This window comes from Talpa occidentalis, unplaced genomic scaffold, assembly GCF_014898055.3.
Source record: "Talpa occidentalis isolate TD23 unplaced genomic scaffold, MPIMG_talOcc4v2.1 talOcc4.2, whole genome shotgun sequence".
NCBI lineage: Eukaryota > Metazoa > Chordata > Mammalia > Eulipotyphla > Talpidae > Talpa > Talpa occidentalis.
In genome coordinates this window covers 34,572,771-34,579,121 of record NW_023602073.1, presented here as the reverse complement: position 1 = coordinate 34,579,121, position 6,351 = coordinate 34,572,771, and the positions used below count along the sequence as shown (strand labels likewise).

Sequence of the window (6,351 nt, the reverse complement as noted above, 5' to 3'; positions counted from 1 at the left end):
AGCCAGAGCAATAAGACAAGAGAGAGACATACAAGGTATCCAAATAGGCAAGGAAGAAGTCAGATGATATGATAATATACATAGAGAACCCCAAAAACTCAACAGAAAAACTAATTAACTAATCAATCAGTTTAGTAAAGTGGCAAGATAGAAAATCAACAACAAAAATCAGTAGCCTTCCTATACACAAACAATAAATCTGAAGAAAAAGAAATCAAGAAAACCATCCCTTTTATTACTGAAACAAAAACAATCAAGTATTTGGGAATAAACCTAATAAAAGAGGTAAAGGACCTATACAAAGAAAACTATAAAACACTGTTAAAAGAAATAGAAGAAGACAAAAGAAATGGAAAGACATCCCCTGCTCATGGATTGGAAGAATTAACATTATCAAAATGGCCATCCTACCAAAAGGAATTTAAAGATTCAATGCTATTACAATAAAAATTTCAATGACATACTTCAAAGAAATAGAACAAATATTGATGAAATTCATATGGAGCCACCAAAACCCCTGAAATGCCAAAGCCCTCCTGAAAAAAAAAAGAAGGGAATTGAGGCATCACACGCTCAGATTTCAAACTATACTACAAAGCCATAATAATCAAAACTGCATGGTATTGGAACAAGAACAACACACGGACCAATGGAACTGAATAGAAAATCCAGAAATAAACCCACAGACCTACAGCTAACTAATCATTGACAAAGGCGCAAAGAATATGCAATGGAGCAAAGAAAGTTTGTTCAATAAATGGTGCTGGGAATACAGGGTCACTACATGCAAAAGAATGAAGCTTAACTGCTACCTCACATGATACACAAAAAACAACTCAAAATGGATTAAAGAACTAGACTTAAGACCTGAAACCATAAAATATAAAGAAGGAAATATAGGCAAAACACCACATGACATGCACCTCAAAAACATCTTTGTAGACACATCACCCAAAGCAGTGATAGTGAAGGCAAAATATAAACAGCTGGGACTACACCAAGTTAAAGAGCTTCTGCACAGCAAAAAAGACAATAACCAAAGCAAAGAGAAACCCCAATGACTGGGAGAAAATTTTTGCACACAACTCTAATGATAAAGGACTGATCACAAAAATCTACAAAGAGCTGATGAGACTCAACAAAAATAAAGTATATAATGCAGTCCAAAAAATGGGCAGAAGAGCTAAAAAGGAACTTCTCCAAGGAGGAAATGCAAATGGCCAACAGGTATATGAAAAAAATGTTCAATATCACTTGTAATCAGGGAAATGCAAATCAAAACTACAATGAGCTACCAACTTACACCAGTGAGAATGGCACATATTAAAAAAAACTAGCAACAAAAAATGTGGGTGAGGATGTGGAGAAAAAGGAACTCTCCTGCACTGCTGGTGGGAGTGCAAACTGGTCCAACCACTATGGAGAGCTGTGTGGAGATTCCTCAACCTACTAAAGATAAAGCTTCCACAGTATCCAGCAATTCCACTCCTAGGTATTTACCCAAATGACACAGAAACATCAATTCAAAGGGGCACCTGTACCCCTGTGTTTATAGCAGCACTATTTACAATAGCTAAGCTGTGGAAAAAACCCAAATGCCCAAAAATAGATGACTGGATCAAGAAGATGTGGCACATATACACAATGGAATATTACTCAGCAATCAGAAAATATAAACTTATGCAATTTGCAGCAACATGGAGCTGGAAGGGATCATGCTCAGTGAAATAAGCTAGAAAGAAAAAGAAAATTACTGGATGGTCTCACTCATAGCAGGAATTTCAAAAACCTAAATAAGGGACCAGGAAAAAGACTATAATAAAGAAAAATTCAAAACCAACAAGTAAGTATAAACCAGAGACACACTACGGTGGGGGATGGTGGTGGTGAGGAGAGGAAGGATTTGGGTCAAAATAAAGGGGGTGCTGGGCCTCCCCTGGTGGCACAGGTGGTTGTGCACAGTGCTGTGAAGCTGTGGGCATCCTCTGCAGCACAGGTTCAATTCTGTCCAGGCGGAGAGGGTCCCACATGGCTCAGCAGACCTCTCCTGTGTCGCCTGCTGCCCCCCTCAGAAGTGTATTTCAGTCACTCTGCCTGTTCTGTTCCCTGCTCTGTCTCTGGTGAATCCTCTTACCATCCCGCACATCTGGCCTATACCCTGGTTCTTGTATAAACAAATAAATCTTTAAAAAAAATAAGGGGGTGGAATTGTATGGGGAATACACCCAAAATGAAAATGCATACATTGTGCAAAAATGAAAAATTATATAAGAATTATATGAAGTAAAATATTTAAAAAAAATCATATATTAGCACAAGTTCCAACCAATATGCAAGAGAGGCCTGTGGAAATGTAACAATAGGAAATATTCCATGATATTATTTCAGGTTTCACTTTACAAATAACCTTCGAGAAACTACCACCTGTATATATATATATATATATATATTTTTTTTTTAAAGATTTATGGGCCTCCCCTGGTGGCGCAGTGGTTGAGTGCTGGGCTGCAAAGCTGCCCTCAACCTCTGCAGCACCGGTTCAATCCCTGGCCGCCAGCAAGGGTCCCACATGGCATGCAGACCTCTCCTGCCACTCACTGCTCCCCTCAGCAGTGTACTTATTCAGTCTGCCTGTTCTGCTCTCCACTCTGGCTCTGGTGGATTCTCTCACCCTCCCACACTTCTGACTATACCCAGTGCTTGTATAAATAAATAAATAAATCTTTAAAAAAAAAAAAGATTTATTTATTTATGCATACAAGAACTGGGGTACAGGCCAGAGGTGCAGGAGGTGGTGAGAGGATTCACCAGAGACAGAGTGGGGAGCAGAACAGGCAGACTGAGTGAAATACACTGCTGAGGGGAGCAGCAGGCAAGTCAGGAGAGGTCTGCTGTGCCATGTGGGTATCTCCATGGCTGGGGATCAAACTTGTGCTGCAGTGGCTGTGGATAGCTTCATAGGTTGTGTCTGAAAGCCTTGTGCCACCAGGGAGGCCCCATCTGTTTAGTTTTAATTCAGTATCAATATTCACAATTATCTGAAAATATTGCTAGTTTCTTCATTCCTCCAGGCTGCTGCTTCCTCCAGCCCAAATCCACTCCTCCTAAAGGTGGGGAAGGGAATTTGGAGCCTCCCCTGTCTGTGGATGTCACACTGTTACAGCATCACGTCTCCCTCTCACAGGCTCTGTGGGGTGGGGCAGCCTTGATGACCCCACACTCACCCCATTCTCTCTCCCCATTTCCCGGGGTGTCCAGGGAAGACAATCAGCATCGTCCTGCTCCAGTTGCAAAGTCTCCAAGGACCCTCCTGGACTCCTTCTCCCCAGGCCCCTGGATGGGAGTGTGATGCCCCTCACCCTCCTGCTGCTGCTCTGGGGGCCCCTGGCCCTGATGGAGACCCGGGCGGGTGAGTGCGTGTCCAGCTGGACACTGTTGCTCCAGGAGGGAGGAGCAAGGAGCCCCCGCGGGTGCAGGACCCCAGGAAAGGCTCATCTTCCCCAACCTCTTGTACCCCCTTCAGGCCCCTTGTGTTCTGGCCCCTTCTGTCCCTCCCGCCTCCCCTGAGTGCTCTGGTCCCCTGAGTCTGGGCCCTTCTTGGCCCACCGCCCCTTTTCACTCTCACGGCCCCGCCCCTTTCTCCCCTCCAGGCCCATCTCCCTGGGCCCTGGGCCCGCGCTGAGAGGAGGGTCAGCCCGGGTCTCCCCTCCTGCCCCCAGGCTCCCACTCCCTGAGGCTTTTCTACACCATGATGTCCCGGCCCGGCCTCAGGGAGCCCCGCTACATCGCCGTGGGCTACGTGGACGACACGCAGTTCGGGCGGTTCGACAGCGACTCTCCGGGCCAGAGTGCGGAGCCGCGGGCGCCCTGGGCGGGGCAGGTGGGGCAGGAGGACCTGGACGAGGAGACTCAGAACCAAAGGGACAACGCGCAGTGGCTCAAAGCGCTCCTGAGGGACCTGCGCGGCCGCTACAACCAGAGCGAGGACGGTGAGCTTCGCGGAGCGGGGCCAGGGTCAGGTCACCCCCCATTCCCACCATGAGGCCGGGGTGTCCCCAGTCTCAGGGTCCACTGACCCCTCGAGGCGGGTGGATCTGCCAGGACCCTCCACCGGGAAGAGCCCGCGGGACATTCCTGCCTGCATTTCATTTTCAGTTTAGGTTTATTGAGGTTTATTCAGAGAGGGCGGGGTGACCTCGGGGCTGACCACAGGGGTGGGTTTCAGGGTCTCACACCCTCCAGAGGATGTTTGGCTGTGAAGTGAGCCCAGACCTGAGACTCCTCGGCGGGTATGACCAGTTCGCCTACGACGGCGCGGATTTCATCTCCCTGAGCGAGGACCTGCGCTCCTGGACCCCCGCGGACTCGGGGGCTCAGATCACCCAGCGCGCGTGGGAGGCGGCGGGCAGGGCCGAGCGCGTCAGGCACAGTGTGCAGAGCAGGTGCTTCCCGTGGCTCCTCAGATTTCTAGTTTTGGGGAAGGAGGTGCTGCAGCGCACAGGTAAGAGGGGCCAAAAGACCTTGGACCTCCCCTCAAACTGGAAGAGGGGGGTTTCGTGGTGGGCGAATAGAATAATGGGCAGAACAGCAGCTGCTTTCTGGGCAGAGAGGGAGAGTCCCCCTGGGTTTCATGTTCTGTGCTAGAGAGAGACTTGCCCAAAAGACACCACTTTTCTGGAGGGTTAAGGAATCCAGTCTCTCCTGAGGGAGGGGAGGCCATCCTGAAATAACACTTCCAGGATCCTTTTGACCTGGCAGCCATCCTGGGAAACATAAGCTTCTCTTTCAAGGTCTTGTTTTTGGTCTGAGAACATTTCTGGACCTGACTCCTGCCTTTCTGTGTCATTCACCCTCCAACCAAGTCTGGAGTAAAAGTCTGTGTTCTCCCCAGAGACCCGCATCCTCCCTCGTGGGCTCTCACCTAATTATCCCAGATTCCCCAGACTAGGCTGGTTTTTGGGTTTTGTGCTTCCTCCCTCCAAACCAATTGTCATGTTTGTTCTGAGGATGGTCAGTGAGTCTGCTTCAGTGTCCAGGAAGGAAAACCCAAAGTGTGATTTTTTTTGACCCTTCTCCTCAGATCCCCCAAAGACACAGGTGTCCCTCCACGTCACCTCTGACCGTGATGTCACCCTGAGGTGCTGGGCCCTAGGTTTCTACCCTGCAGACATCACCCTGACCTGGCAGCGAGATGGGGAGGAACTGACCCAGGACATGGAGCTGGTGGAGACCAGGCCTGGGGGGACGGAACCTTCCAGAAGTGGGCGGCTGTGATGGTGCCTTCTGGAGAGGAGCAGAGCTACACTTGCCATGTGCAGCATGAGGGGCTGCTGGAACCCCAAGTCCTGAGATGGGGTAAGGATGGGCTCTGAGTTTCTTTTTTTCTTTTTTTTTTAAATATTTGTTTATTTATACAAGAACTGGGGTAAAAGTTAGAGGTGCAGGAGGGTGAGAGAATTCACCAGAGACAGAATGGGGAGAAGAACAGGCAGACAACCGAAAACACTGCTGAGGGGAGCAGCAGGCGAGATAGGAGAGATCTGCCATGCCATGTGGGTATCTCCCTGGCCAGGTGGCAATCGAACTCGTGCTGCAGAGGCTGTGGACAGCTACAGAGCACTGCATTCAACCCATTGTGCCACCAGAGAGGCCCTGAGCTTCTGCTTGGAGGAATCAGGAGCCCTTCTGGAGACTTTCAGAGAGTCAGGATGTTCCTGGGGCTCAGGGTCTCATCTTCCTGTCCCTTCCAGTGCCCCCTCCTCAGTCCTCTGTCCCCACCGTGGGCATCATTGCTGGCCTGGTTTTCCTTGGAGCTGTGCTCACTGGAGCTGTGGTGGCTGCAGCTGTGATGTGGAGGAAGAAGTGCTCAGGTAGGGAAGGGAGTAGGGGAATTTGTCCACTGGGGGCTTTCATGTCCCAGGGAGGACTTGCCTTACCTGGGTAGGAGGAAGTACCATCCACACATATGTTGCCCAGTCTGGTGTTGATTGCTAACACTCAGGTTTTTGTAAAGCACTTTTGAAAATGAATCACCAATTATTCACCTTATAATTGTGGTGATGGGGATCTGTTTCCCAGCAAATGCCAATGGGAAGGGACCCTGCTGTGGAAAGACTCCAATTCCCTTTCATATCCATTCTTCATATATCCCAGTCCTGACCTGGGTCTTCAATCACAGTTCTAGAAATTTCCCTGTGACCCAGACTTGGAGATTCCTTTAGGACTCCATGCGCTGACTACTCCCTTATCTCACATGATGTTTCTTCCTGTAGGGGGACAAGCAATCAGCTACACTCAGGGTGCAGGTAAGTGTAGATCAGGGGTTGGATCCCTGAGCCCCTGAGGACAGTG

At 48.9% G+C, this 6,351-nt stretch overlaps 1 pseudogene; it reads left to right on the top strand.

The window, feature by feature from the left end:
• Positions 1 to 3,311: 3,311 nt before the first annotated feature.
• LOC119253171 (patr class I histocompatibility antigen, A-126 alpha chain-like) lies at positions 3,312 to 5,944 on the top strand (annotated as a pseudogene).
• Positions 5,945 to 6,351: the final 407 nt, after the last annotated feature.